Source organism: Ruditapes philippinarum, unplaced genomic scaffold, assembly GCF_026571515.1.
Source record: "Ruditapes philippinarum isolate M1 unplaced genomic scaffold, ASM2657151v2 ctg4036_1_1_1_1, whole genome shotgun sequence".
Lineage (NCBI taxonomy): Eukaryota > Metazoa > Mollusca > Bivalvia > Venerida > Veneridae > Ruditapes > Ruditapes philippinarum.
This window is the reverse complement of record NW_026853777.1, coordinates 80394-96599: the sequence shown is the minus strand read 5'-3', so window position 1 is coordinate 96599 and position 16206 is coordinate 80394.

Genomic DNA, 16206 nt, shown 5'->3' with positions numbered 1-16206 from the left:
GAAACAAAGACATACCTTTTTCAGTTACTGATTTTAGTCATTTATATACAAATGTATGTGTAAGTGCCATAAAATCATTCTACCAGCATGTTTCCTTTGCATGTTTTTCATTCCAATTTATACATAAATAGGTAAATTTTATTGATGACCTAGTTAAATATTTAATTACCCTTCAAATCGAATACTAATGTAAAGTTTTTGTCACTGATTGATAAATGATTCCTTAATGGGCTAAAAATCAGCTGCACAAGTTCTGAGAAATTAAATGTGTAAATAAGACTGTTTTATTTCATATGTACATGGAACCCCATGGACACTAGTAAAGTTCAAATTTCATGTTGAAACTGAATCTATATCTACATGTAATATACAATGTATGAGGAATTGTGTTCTATCTATGTCTTTTATACATAAAATTTAAAAATGAAAAAACAAATATTTTAAACATGTATAAAGTTTTAGTATGCTGTGGAGATATAAATATTTTATGACAAATTTAGTTCTTTGTTCAATGAAATGATTATATGTTTAACGAGTGTTGGAAAATCATAAAAGCATTAACATTTACAATTGCTTGTGAAATAATTTAGGTGAAAGGTCATGGATGCAGTGATCTGCTTTGAAAGCAGTAAGTAAGTAAGTAAGTAAGTAATGTCTTTATTTACTGAGGCTACACATTTGGTTACCCAATCTTCCATGTGGGCCTCAAAACATTAATATACATAAAGTATACATAATTTACATCATGGTTATATGAAAACACAAAATGCATAATATATACATGAAAACAACAACAACAGAAAACAATGTACATTCAAACAAAATACATATTCAATACATACATACATTACTTAGCAAGATAAAAGCGTAAATTGTACTTATGTGAAAATTGCCAACATGATAAAAAGGAAGCTTGAAATTTTCCAGATAGTTTCAGATTTACAGTATAGAAATGAAAGGGATATTATTCCAAGTAGTTTAGGGCCTGAAAAAGCGATGTTATTAAAATAATTGATGAAGAAAGTTGAAGTGAAAAGGTTGAACCAAGAGTCATACAAAATTTAAAAGACCCAGGTTGAGACTTCCATCATATTGACAAATTAACCACTTTAGCTTAAAATCATAGCACGACTGTCTTGTCTCCAAGAGGTCATCAGGTCCTGGTCAAGGTTGCAGAAGTCAGGACACTAAGCAAACCTTAACCTAAACTCAACAAATGTTATTTGATATATGTCTCTATAATTAGACCAAGTCAATTCTTTTTATCTTATTATGTGCATTTAGATCAAGAAAATTCTTTTCATTCTTATCTGTATTTAATCATGCTTAAATTAATAATACAAAAAAGTGCTTTACCAAAAAATTAATTATCAGCAATTATACTTTTGTAATAATATTTTATTCATGTAAATAAATATGATTATAAGTATTGATTCAGCATGTTTATTTCTAACCCCTTTTGGAAAAAAAGTTGTACCATCATCAAGTCAAAATAATATTGAATGTGAGAAAAATGAGTTGAAGGCCCTTCATATCATTGTTCTTGATAGGAATGAAGAACGATTGTCTTTAAAGTAAACAACTTTAACATTGATATGGAAGTTCTGTTTGTTAAGGTTACAAAAATGTTTAATCATGATATCTTCAAAAGATAAGCCCTTAACCATCATAATTTAGAGGATTGCTCCCTTAAATACGTAAAATAGCAACTGTTTTTGGAAGGCAAAGATTGAAACCACATATGACCCAGTCTACGAAAACTCTAAGAATGCATTTCAAATCTTAAAAGAAGGTCTGTGTTTATAGACGCATAAAGCTGTGATAGTACACCAAGCTATTTCATAATCTCAATTGTAAAGGCTCAATCAAGATAATCAGCAGAAACCATTCTGACATTTAAGGCCCCTGTGACCTTGACCTAGTGACCCCAAAATCAATAAAAGTCATCTTGTTATGACCAATCACTATGTGAAATATGACGACTTTGTGATGAATACTTTTCAAGATACTCAGCAGAAACCATTTGATATTTAAGGCCCCTGTGAACTTGACCTTTGACCTAGTGACCCCAAAATCATAAGGGGTCATCTACTGGTTATGGTCAATCACTATGTGAAATATGACGACTTTGTGATGAATACTTTTCAAGATACTCAGCGGAAACCATTTGATATTTAAGGCCCCTGTGACCTTGACCTTTCTCCTAGTGACCCCAAAATCATAGGGTTCATCTACTAGTTATGACAAATCACTATGTGAAATATGACAACTTTGTGATGAATACTTTTCAAGATAATCAGTGGAAACCATTTGATATTTAAGGCCCCTGTGAACTTGACCTTTGACCTAGTGACCCCAAAATCATAAGGGGTCATCTACTGGTTATGGTCAATCACTATGTGAAATATGACGACTTTGTGATGAATACTTTTCAAGATACTCGGCGGAAACCATTTGATATTTAAGGCCCCTGTGAACTTGACCTTTGACCTAGTGACCCCAAAATCATAAGGGTCATTCTACTGGTTATGGTCAATCACTATGTGAAATATGAAAGACTTTGTGATGAAATACTTTTCAAGATAAATCAGCGGAAACCATTTTGACATTTAAGGCCCTGTGAAGAACTTGACCTTTTGACCTAGTGACCCCCAAAATCATAAAGGGGTCATCTACTGGTTTTATGGTCAATCAGTATGTGAAATATGAAGACTTTGTGATGAATACTTTTCAAGATAATCAGCGGAAACCATTTTGACATTTAAGGCCCCTGTGACCTTGACCTTTGACATAGTGACCCCAAAATCAAAAGAAGTCAACTACTTGTTTTGACCAATCAATATGTGAAATATAACGACTTTGTAATTAATACTTTTCAAGATAATCAGCGGAAACCATTTTGACATTCAATGCCCCTGTGACCTTTGACATAGTGACCCTAAAATCAATAGGTGTCATCTACTAGTTCTGACCAATCACTATGTGAAATATAAAGACTTTGTGATGAATAGTTTTCAAGATAATTAGCGGAAACCGTTAGATCTACCGACGGACTGACCGACAGACAGACCAACATTAGCAAAACAATATACCCCCTCTTCTTCGAAGGGTGGCATAATAATACAAATGTACTTACTTCACTATTAATACTAATCTATCACATTTCATTTTGTACTATTATATCGTATTAGATTTGTTCCAACTTTTTTCCATTCAATGTCCACTCAAGCAAATTCTGTCTTACAATTCTTTCAGATGCATTATATAATTGTCTCAGTTACGACATTGTAAATATAAATGCTTTGTTAAGTATGTTCGTGGCATCCCAAGAGATAAACAGCTGTAGCTCTTAACAGCAATGGTGCGCGACAAAATCGACGCTCCTGTAATTTCATGATTTTACAATATTTCTGGAATCACGAATCATTTAAAATACGGCTGCAACGACATTGTACTTTTACCAGCATTACAATTTTTTTCAGGAATATGTTTTTTTTTAAAATCATTCACGAGAAAGACAACCTGATTACCATTTTGAAAGTGACTTTTGTGTTTGTACATTTAAAACATATTTTTTTTATATTCTGTATATCAAAGACATTTGTCAAACTGCTAGTGTCGTAGAACACTAGAAGGAAGCTGGTAAATTAATATTTAGCTACTTTTAATTAGATAACCGCCGTTGCTTCAGTGCTTCATTCACGAATTCGGCGTTACCTCGTAAACATGGTACGTTATAGTACATAAAGATATCAACGAAGCAAATAGTCACCATCAAAACACTAGTCAGGTTTGGTTTAAACATATTTATTTAAGTTCTTGCAATTTATATTAATCACTTTCGAGTCTGTCTCCTGGAACCAACCAGTACTGGTGTCATATGAAGAAACATGGTCGTGACCCCGAGTAGGGCTCGAACCCATGATCTCTGGGTTGAGAGGCAGACACCTTAACCATTAGGCCACCGCTCCCCTTCAGGTCGTCATTTTCACCATAACATTTTCTAGAATATATTTTGAAGAGGTTTAAAATATAATGTCTGAGCAACCGTATGCGCTAATTTATTTCTCCTTTGGTGTACAATAAAATATTGGTCCATTTACTTATCGCGGGGCTTGTTTCAGCCAATGAATTGCACAATTCTGCGTTACGATTGCCCTGCTGGATTGCGTTTTGTTAATGTGATCCCCCAAGGAGTGTCCCTTACCTGTTAGCGATTGCGAGAATTTCTAGATTTTCAACGGACATTCCTACATTTAATGCTATGACTACCGCTGTTCAAAATGTGTTTGTTCCGACGTTTAATATTAAAATGACGTTAAATTTAAACATGATGTCACTTGAATAATACTAAACGTAAAACACGGGTCAGTTTATGAATATAATAAAAGTACAACCGAGCTTCAAATGTTTTAGATACGCTGCGCCTGGCGCATGGTAACATAGTACCTTAAATCAAAGTGCTGCAGCACTGAATGCGACGGACATGCAACCGGAGAGACATATTAAGGCTTCTTTTAGAAAAAACAAAAAAAAAACAAAAACAACACAAAATATATAACAGAGAAAATTTGTTCCATACAAGTTCGAGATTTGTAGAGCAATATATTTTGTGTCCAAAATTGATATAATTCAGATTTTCTACTTTCAAGCACTTAAATACAGAATGAAATTTATGCCTAAAAACTCTGGTCAAACTTGTAAATCAGTGTCCTTATCGATTTATTCTAAGAAATGATATGTAAATAGAAAAAAACCGAAATATTTCTAGAATAAATCCAGGCAAATAAACTTCAAACATAATACATTATACATTTGAGAATGCTATTTAGAATTGCTTCGTGTTATATCATAGTGGGCATACAGACAATAAAATATAAGTCATTTGTATTTTTATTTCTCTTGGATATGTCTCATTAAAAAAAAATTGGTTAAAATCATCAGCAATTAATAGTGTATTTCTTAGATTTTTTTTATTTACAAGGTAAAGATGTTGAGGCCAGAGCACATCGTTTTTATTTTAATTTAAATGTCACTTAAGCACTACAGTGTTTAGTTGTCCTTTTCAACTTCACACTAAATTCCATTTTCAACTTGTTTGCTTCTTACAATTGTATAGCATAAAGTATTGCATTACAATCCGCTGGTTTATTAATTACATGTTTAATGTGTACTTCCTAATCGCCTGTCCAAAAATCAGAACAGGTGATGCAGAATCTATTTTTAGAATAGCGAAGGTTAACTCATATCGTGACCTAGTTAAATATGTAAACAAACCACAAGAATCGGAAGTAGAACTGATATTATAACTTCCTTACCATGAAAGACTACATGGCGGTAAAGTGTTTTACATGCATTTTCAAAAATAGATATTTACACTAGCCATTGTACTGTATCTAATATATTAATAACTGCTGAATATTCAGCTAAACCCGCGGTATGAGTCACGAAAATAGTTCTTCTTTTATTAATGCGCGAGGTATCCTAGAGTCACGAAAAACTTTTGATTTGTTAATAATAATGTTTTGTATAATGTAGAAATATTTATTTCCTACTAATAATGTCTTGGAACTCAGAGGTTACACCTTTATTGTAGTATAATTTGCTGTCCTACTTTTTCGACAGCGGTAAATCGTTTCAGCAGTAATTTGCATATTGCGCAATAATACTACGGGACTACAACGTTTTTATCAATAATATACGTTCATATTTTAACTTGGATAACTTAATTTGAAATTGAAAAGGCTAAATATGGAAGACATTAAGATATCCAGACAAAGTATGGGAGTTTTGAAGGATCAAATTCATGTACTATTTCTTGGGCTGTTAATTGGTTTAGGACACATTGCGCGAGTGTAGCCAACGAAATCCCATGTGTAGATGACTTAGCTCTGAACGCGCCTGAGGGCGCGTCCGTCGCAATTACATGTAACACGCGTTGAGCCACATTATATGATAAAGTAATGCTCAAAATGTAGACAGCATCTTAAAATCGCCGCAAATATGGAACATTTTCATTTTCAGATTTAATGAAATATGAAGAAACAGGTATCTTACTCCCATTTCTTTTTTAAAAACCCTCGTATTTGTTCTCTTAAAACAAATGCTCAAGTTTTCTTTATTACAATTGTTCATATTTCTTTCCTTTTGGATTTTGACAGAAGTATGGCCTTTTTTAACATATACTTTATCGAGTGTATACTTTATTTAAGGACTTACAATAGTTGAGCACTTAAAGCAATGCATTCTCCGACTTTACCGCGTATGCTCTTGATTGTCATTTTATTGACAAGTCATGCCTTTGGTGCAATTCTATCGAAGACGTTCTAGGGGCATACATGATCATGCATTTCTTCTAGACTGCGAAAAAAATTGGCTGAAAAGCAAACGCAGGCTCACTGCCTGCTGTCTTTTTAGAAGAAAAAATTCACCATCCCTTTTTAGTGTAAATCTTCAATCTCATATAAGTCACAAAATTTTTATTTCAGTGAAGACTTTACGTCGAAAGAAACACGAGGACCATGATGGGCCATGGCCCTGAAATCGCTCGCCTGTATATAGGCTCTTGGGCCAAGGCCAATTTTAAACCAGGGGCTTTTATTTGAAGAAATATGGTAGACACCCATTAGAAGATGTTTCATGATAAATATTAAGCTCTAGCTCTTTGGGGATTTTATAAGAAGATTTTTTTAAAGTTTTTACTACATGTATATACATATAGGAAAAAACAATGACACACCGGGTGGGGCCAATTTTACCCCAGGGCTTATTTGAACAAACTTGGTAGACACTCACTAAAAGATATTTCATGCTAAGTATCTAACTCTTTGAGTTTTTTTATAAGACGTTTTTTTAAAGTTTTTACTATAAAAACAATGAAACCCCCTGGGGCGGGGACAATTGATAACCCAGGACTTTAATTTGAACAAGCAATTATCATAGTATTGCAAGCAATCCATAAGTCCCCTACCGGTTAGAACCCCAGCAACATTCTGAAGGGCCATTGGCAATTCACTTATGTTTCTATTTTAAGTAAATTTGTTGAAAAAGTTCTTTAAAAGTGATCACAGGAAACAGTTTTTATGTACAGACAGACGGACTGAAGGACACTCTACAGTTATTTTTTAAACATCCCTGTTATCAAAATATAACATTTTTAAAAGCAAAATTTTTAAAAAGGAGATAACTCTTGAAGTAAAGATGCAAGATGTCATACATGATGTGAGTGTAACAAAGAAAATTAGTAATGAAGGTATGAATAATGAATGTTTATTTTGAATTTGAAGTAAATGAAAGTTAAAAGAAGGAATAAGAAAAAATAAAAGTTTAAGGAGATAATTCTGGAAATATGGATGCTAGATTTATAAACCTTGTCATATTATTATGATGTGGGAGAAAATCCTATCATGATTGAAGAAGTTGGAGGAAAAATTACAAATTTTCGAAAAAAAGTCTCAGTTCAAAAGGGGCATAATTCTGGAAATAGTCTTGCTAGAGTATTGAACTTTCTCACAAATGTTGAGTGATAATAAGAAACATATATATGAAGTTTGAAGTAGATACATTCAAAAAAAAAGAAGTTATTAAAAAAAACAATAATTTTTCCATGAAAATTTTAAGTTCAAGGGAGGTATTTCTGATAAATTTTGAGCTAGAGTTGTAAACTTTGTCACATATGATGTGGTTGATGACTAGCGACATAATATATTTAAAGTTTGAAGAAAATACCTTAAGAAATAAAGAACTTATAGTGAAAAAACTTAAAAACTAGAATCAGAAATCTTGAAATTCAGTCTATTTGTTGCCATAGCAACCAGAATTTTCATAATAAGAAGATAAGAAAAGGATGTGCATAATTTCCAGACTGCCATCTACCCATATGTCAAGTTTCATAAAAATATTTTCAGTACTTTTTGCGTTATCACTGGATCCAGGTTATGCGTAAAATTTGCCACATTTTCAGTCTATTTGTTGCCATAGCAACCAGAATTTTCAGCATAGGAAAAAAAAGAAAAAGATGTGCATAATCTCCATACTGCCATCTATCCATACATCAAGTTTCATAAAAATATGTTCAGTACTTTTTGCGTTATCGCGGGATCCAGTTTTGTGGACGGACGGACTGACGGACGGACGGACAGACGGACGGAGGGTAAACCTAAAGTCCCCTCCGGTAAACCGGTAGATAAAAGAAGATATTTTAAGTTTTTTCTTTCGGTTGCCATGGCAACAAAAGTTCTGACAGGTGAGCTAAAATTGGTAATTTCACATTGCATGCACTTTTTGAGTTCGTTCTGCCTTTCAAACATTTTCTGTTTCATTTGCTCCACAATTCTATTTTGCTGTTAAGTCTTATGTTATTTTCATTTGTACTTCACACATCTCCTGAACACCATAATCCTCTAAGTCTAAAATGACACATTAAAGTTGTTGGATTGTGCTATGGATGACTATTTGGACATACAATGAATGGTTGCTCATTTAATTAGAATAGATGGTATATATTTTGTCTATATATTGCATCATCTTTTGGCATGATATCATAAGAACTGTCATGAACTTTCTGCAAACTACTGCAGGTAACTTACAGTTTCCTTGTCTAATTCTAACACTTATTCCAATTTCTAGAGGTTCACTGTCAACAACAATTCTATTCACACGAGAGTCTTTGAGAAAAAAGATGACTGACTTTTGAACAGTTAATTATTCACATTTTGATGGAGACGTACCCCATGCAACATCTTACGGGGTGTATGTTTCCCGGTTCATTAGATTCGATAGAGCTTGTTGCAACGTAAAGGATTTCAACGAGCGGAATATTTTCATTACCAGCAAGCTTCTAAAACAAGGCAACCGCTATCATAAATTATGGTTATATTTTACAAAAGTTCACAATTGTAATTTTAATTTAATTCAAAATTCAATAGTGATTTAAAAACACTTCTGCGACAAGGGATTAGCCAGTCAGGTTTTTATGGCGATGTGATTTACAAACTTCGTAAGATTTGGGGTCATGGTAAATTTTTTGCTGTTTTTACTAAAATCATTAAACGTTTTACTAAGAGGTTATGACCTCACTATTTTAAGACATACTGCATGCTTAGTCTTCAACCCTTTTGCAGTTTGACACAACTCTTTCCTCTTTTGATTGCATCTTACGGACCAAGTGGGAGACTATGTGATGGACAGCTCTTAAAGCCCTTTGGGACTGGATTGCCTTAATGTTCGTCTTCTGTCTTGCTTCGTCGGGCCCGTGTAGGTGATTTTCTTGTTGCTCTTTCTTCCCTTAAGACAAGGAGTACTTTTGTTATGGTCATTGGGTTTTCTTTTATATGTTTCTACATGATCATTTTAGTGTTTTACTTATTTCACCATTTGTTACCATAACAACTGTTAGAATTTCACTTGGCGGGGATTCATTTTAATTACACTGTCTCGTTTATAGGAACATAGTGGGGCTAAGAGTGAGGTTTGGTGCACCATTAACCGGTTTAAACTCCCCTGTAGTACTTATGCTGCTGACCGTTCCAAGGCGGAGCCACTCTGTGTTCCTCAGATGTATGTCTTGTTGTTTCATACTGTTTTGCTGACACTTTAGTTTGTGTCACCTGCTGTTTTCACGTCTACGGTAAGTATCTTCCCTTTTGCCCCTATTTTGATTTCTTTAATTTTGCCACCCGAATCTGTTATCCCCTTCCCATGTGCCCTTTTACTTAGAGTGCCTATTAATCAATCATTTATTTGTTTGTTTTCTTCGATTTTTAATTCACATGTCGGTTTCTATTATTTCTTCTTATGTATCATTTTAGTGATTATCTTGTCCATGCTCTGCCTTGTGCCCTGTCCTGTTTTTGTTTGGGGTCCTCTTGGGCTCCTTGCCACTGGTTCTTGTTGCTGGATCGTGTGGAAGTTCGCCTTTCCTTGATGATCTTGTTTATCATATTTTGTGTACTTCTGTTAAAATCATTTACACATTACGACACCACGTCGCGTATTTTTGGAATAAGAAAGTCAGGAATGCTAAAACAATCACGCCAGTGTTTCGTCAGCATTGCAATGTTTTTTTGACAGATCATCTTGCTGACATCTGATATATCGCGTATTGATGAGCGCCTTGCATAATAAAATGTTTCATGTTTACTATATTTTCAATTAAACTGACTGCCCTGTAGGGGATTTGTGAGCTCCTTTTTTCAAACAGACGTAAATATTTCAGTATGGTATTATCTTCAAATTCTGTTCTGTTTCTTTGCTAAGAAGAAGTTGATGTACTTCTCTTCATGTGAGGCAAGTAAACTCTGAGACAACTTTCAATTTCACAGGCTCATGCGTCAACATATGGCCAACATAATCCACTGCATGATGATATTCTGCTATCACCAGGTCAAGTTTTGACTCCTGAAATATATAAATTAAAACTAGAAATGTGTCATCAAGCCACGGATGCCCCCGCATGCAGCCAAAATTTCAGATGTTATGATATTTAGTTCCAAATTTGTTTGCACAAATTATTTCTTTTCATTTTAAGTTCAAAGCAAAATCATTGAACCACGACCAAATTCAAACTTAAACTGCTTATTCCTAAGATGTATCTATATGTTAAATTTGAGTTGAATGTGTACAACCACTGGGGGAATAATGAACGGAAACATAAAATGTCTGATTTTTTTTCAAAGTTCAAGAGGGATAACTCTGTCAGCTATCATCAAACCATGACCAAATCAATGCATTCTTATCATATCTTTAATTTGAGTTGAATATGTACAACTGTTGGAGAGATAATGAATGGGAACTGAAAATTTCCTTTTTTTCGAAGTCAAAGGGGCATAACTGCCAAAAATGATCAAACCATGACAAAATTCAAACTTGACCTGCGCATTTCTTTGATGTATCCATGTACTGTATTGAAAACTCAATATAAACATTCTATTCTAAGATTTATTTACAAGAGTATTCACAGAGACGTTGCTACATTGCATGTGTAATCTAAAACTTTCTATCAAAGAGGGCTCAGAGAGAGAGTTCTCAGAGTGTGCATATTTAATCAAGTAGGCGGAGCTAATCTCTAAATACTAACAACACTACAATCCATATGTCAAATTTGAGTTGAATGTGTTATACCCTAGAGGAAATTATGAACGGAAACTAAAAATTTCATATTATTTTCAAAATAAAAGGGACATAACGCTGCCAAAAATCATCAAACCATGACCAAATTCGAACTTGACCTGTATTTTCTCATGCTATATCCATATGTCAAGTTTGAGTTGAATGTGTGCAACCGTTACTAAGATAATGAACGGAAACTGATGATGACGGAATGACGGAACAGGATAACACTATATGCCCCGGCCATTATATGGCGGGGGCATAAAAATATTTTCTATTCTTAATACGTGCGAGTGCGTAAAGTGCGCTTGTTTATAGCCCCATGTTTGACATTAATAGTTTGGAGAAAATACGCCTTATTGAAAAAAGTTAACCAACGTTCATTAAGCGAAAGCGTTGTTTTATCCAGTAATATGTTACCTACCTATGTAAGTAGAATAGCCTAGGAGACAAGAATTAAGGTTTGGTGCACCCATAACCGATAGTCGTTTAACTACTAGTCATGTATATGCGTTACTATCTACACCTTAATCATTACTTCCCATTTTCCGCTTCTTTCCCTGCCTGATTTTATAACATTCAATTTCTCTTAAGATCCGTAAACTTAAAATGAAATATAACCTCCCCTTTGTGTTAATAATTGACCCCTAATTCGCCCGTTTATTTGCCTCTGCCGCTTTAGTATCCACTTGGGTGTCGTTCCGTTTGGATATTGTAGGGTGCGTATTCTTTACATTACTCTCCCTTTTTAATGTACATAAGTTAGTTCCCTTACCTTATTCCTTTTTCGAATAAGGAATCAGTTCCTTATTTCTTTTTCGAATAAGGAATAGGGAACTAGTTCCTGGTTCCTTATTCAAATCTAAATAAGGAACAGCAGAATTAGTATTTATTTAAAATAAAATTATCAGAAAACTAGAACGGTTCTTTCTTTCACAAATCTGTTGAAAAATGCACAAATCAATCATCAAAATCATAGAATAAAGCAACCGCATCGACCTATTCTTAAACAATATTCAAATCGAACAAGGATTAATGAACCCGTTCCTTATACCTCATTCAAATCATTGCATAAAGAATTTGCATAAATTATTTTGAAAAAAAATGTTAAAGTCGAATAAGGAATAGGGAACCAGTTCCTTATTCCTTATTCAACTCCGAATAAGGAACAGAAGAAAATACGTAAGGAAAGTACGTGCTAGGGGGCGTTGACGGTAGTTTGGACTTGACAGTTCCGTCCATGAACAGGCTCAATCAAACCGAGCCTGCGACATTTTCAACTGTGCCGTGTTGGGCTTTCTTTAGGGATTCTTATTTCTCTCTTATTTTATCGCCACATCAGCGTTGTTTGTGCCGTGTGGAGGCCGTAAAAAAATCGCCCCGTACATTCAATCAGGGATGTTATATTTCCGATCCTTAAAGATCGTTCAGCACGACATTGTTGTGCTTGTGTTTTTTTTTTCGTTCTTTCTATTTGGCATCTTTCTTGCTGGGTGGTTCCAGTATTCCTCACTTGAACACTGTTGAATTACCCTTAGGATATGTGGCCTGCTTTTTAAATTTGTCCTTTTGACGTCGTATCTGTGATATGCAGGCTTCATAACCTCTGATCCCCTTTCAAAATTCCATTTTATTTAGTTTCGCCCCTTGTTTTCTCGTTTAGGGCACACGCATTTTTTTTACTTGGGGGACCATATGCCGCTTTTCATTTAATTGCACTAACGTGTCACATTGAAGGTTCCATGATAACCGCCATATGAACACATCTGCGGATGTGTCAAAATTGTACCATTTAAGTGTTTAAATGTTGTATTCTGCTGAAGCCGGTGCTAGGGGGCGTGGACTGTAGTTTGGACTAGACAGTACCGTACACGAACAGGCTCAATCAAACCGAGCCTGCAACATTTTCAATTGTGCCTTGTTGGGCTTTCTTTAGGGATTGTTATTTCTCTCTATTTTATCGCCACATCAGCGTTGTTTGTGCCATGTGGAGGCCGTAAAAAGTCGCCCCGTACATTCAATCAGGGATGTTATATTTCCGATCCTTAAAGATCGTTCAGCACGACATTGCTGTGCTTGTGTTTTTTTTCGTTCTTTCTATTTGGCATCTTTCTTGTTGGGTGGTTCCAGTATTCCTCACTTGAATACTGTTGAATCACCCTTAGGATATGTGGCCTGCTTTTTTTTCCAGGATATTTGGATCAAAACTGCAGCCACTAGAGTGTAAAAAAAGCTTTTTCTATTTTTGGCTACTGTGACCTAGTTTTTGACCGGAGATGACCCATCTTCAAAATAATACGTGACGTTGATGACGTCAAACTGAAGTATTTTGTTTTCTTGATAGGTTGTTTTGATTTATTATAACTTTTTTGTCTAAACAGATATCTGACTCAATCTTGCTGCATTTGTTATAAATAAAGCTTAATTTTGATATATCAAATTTTGAATATTTTTTGCCGATGGGCCAAAATCGATCCAAAACGTACCTAGCCCTTTGTCCTTTTGACGTCGTATCTGTGATATGCAGGCTTCATAACCTCTGATCCCCTTTCAAAATTCCATTTTATTTAGTTCCGCCCATTGTTTTCTCGTTTAGGGCACACGCTTTTTATTACTTGGGGGACCATACGCCGCTTTTCATGGAATGGCACGGAAGTGTCACATTGAAGGTACCATGATAACCGCCGTATGAACACATCTGCGGATGTTTCTAAATTCAAAATTTTACTATTTCACGTTTAAATGTTGAATTCTGCTTAAGCCGGTGCTAGGGGGCGTGGACGGTAACTTGCACTTTCCAGTACTTTCCATGAACAGGCTCAATCAAACCGAGCCTGCAACATTTTCAATTTTGCCGTGTTGGGCTTTCTGTAGGGATTCTTTATTTATCTATTATATGGTCCCCAAGTAATAAAATGCGTGTGCCCTAAACGAGAAAACAATGGGTGGAACTAAATTAAATGGAATAATGAAAGTGGATCAGAGGTTATGAAATATGATAAACAAGATCAACAAGGAAAGGCGGCGTTCAATGAACGCAACACCCATATGACCCAGCAACAAGAACCAAAGGCAAGGAGCCCAGGCGGACCCCAAACAAAAACAGGACAGGGCAAAGACAGAGCACGGACAGGTTAATCATTAAATGATAAATAATTTGTAACTGAATAGGAATTCAAAGAAAAGAATAATAGGCCCACAAAGGGGAAGGGGACAGGACACCGGGGAAGGGGGGGAGGGGGTTAATCAAAGAAATAAAAACTAGAGGCAATGGGGAATATACTTACCGTAGACGAGAAATAGAGAAAGCAAGAATCCCTAACCTCGCTCTTAGCCCCACCATGTTCCTATAAACGAGACAGTGTAAATAAAATGAATCCCCGCCAAGTGAAATTCTAACAGTTGTCATGGTTACAAAAGGTTAAATAAACAAAACACTAAAATGATCATGTAGAAACATATAAAAGTAAACCCAATGACCATAACAAAAGTACTCAATGTCCTAAAGGAAGACAGAGCAATCCCTCATGTACAGACTCAATCAAAAAATATGAAAAACAAGATCAACAAGGAAAGGCGGCGTTCAATGAACGCAACCCCCATATGACCCAGCAACAAGAACCAATGGCAAGGAGCCCAGGTGGACCCCAAACATAAAAAGGACAGGGCAACGACACGTTAATCATTAAATGATAAATAATTTGTAACTGATTAGGAATTCAAAGAAAATAATAATAGGCCCACAAACCGAGTCTGCAATTCTCTTGTAATTTTGTTGTGATTAATGCTTCCGAGGGATCACTTTGTTTCCAGAATTTCTGACATAAACTTTATTGGTTAGCCTTAAAATCAACCAGACCCTGCTGCTTAAATGTACTAAATCTTCTCAGTGCATGCAATGACAAATTAAACCAGCATGTATTGTATGTATTTTGAAGTCCTATATATATTCGGCGTCCTTTTCCCAATATTTTTCTTCTTTAGTCTCTCTAAATCAAGTTCTGGTTGCTGGGTCATATGGGGGTTGCGTTCATTGAACGCCGCCTTTCCTTGTTGATCTTGTTTTTCATATTTTCTGGTACTCAGATGTTGGTTCATTGTTTTCTCGTTTAGGGCAAAAGCATTCTTTTACTTGGGGACCATACGCCGCTTCAGTGTTGTTATATTTTTCTGGCCCTTCGGGATCATTGATACCAGCACTATTAAGTGTTGAGAATTGAGTACCGCTCAAGCCGGTGCTGGGGGGCGTGAGGGATGTTGCACTTATTCATTATCCCTCATGTACAGACTAAATCAAACCGAGTCTGCAATTCTTATGTAATTTTGTTGTGATTGATGCTTCCGAGGGATCACTTTGTTTCCAGATTTTTATACTTCACAACAGCAGGTGTCAAGTGCTTTCATGGAATGGCACGGAAGTGTCACATTGAAGGTTCCATGATAACCGCCGTATGAACACATCTGCGTATCATGGAACCTTCAATGTGACACAGTAGTGCCATTCCATGAAAATCTGGAAACAAAGTGATCCCTCGGAAGCATTAATCACAACAAAATTACATAAGAATTGCAGACTCGGTATGATAAACAAGATCAACAAGGAAAGGTGGCGTTCAATGAACGTAAGTTTACAAATAAATCATATGTAACGACTGCTAGATTGGCATTAAAATGAACAAGATTAAAATAATGATTTTTTACTTTTCCCCTTTGAGGTTATATATAAATACACAACCAAGATGGTGGACAGACTAGGTTGCGAACACTATAATATATCATATCGTTTACTAGTTAAAATGATAGCTTACCATCAGGTTAGTGTCGTCAACAGTTGCGTTCTTTACCATGTCCCGCAATCGTTGTTTCTCTTCCACGACTCCTGGTTTATCGTATTGTTCTTCGTACACAGCGCACACTGTCCTGTACATGTTTTTAACAGTTTTGAAAAACAGCAAATGTCCTTATTGCCAACTTTCGAAGTCCTTTATCTCTCAAATTATCTCGTACAGCTTTCAGGACATAGAACTACAGTTACATCACCAGATATATATCTTGACGTCCACTTGAAACTTTGAAGCAGTATTTTAGGTAATTATG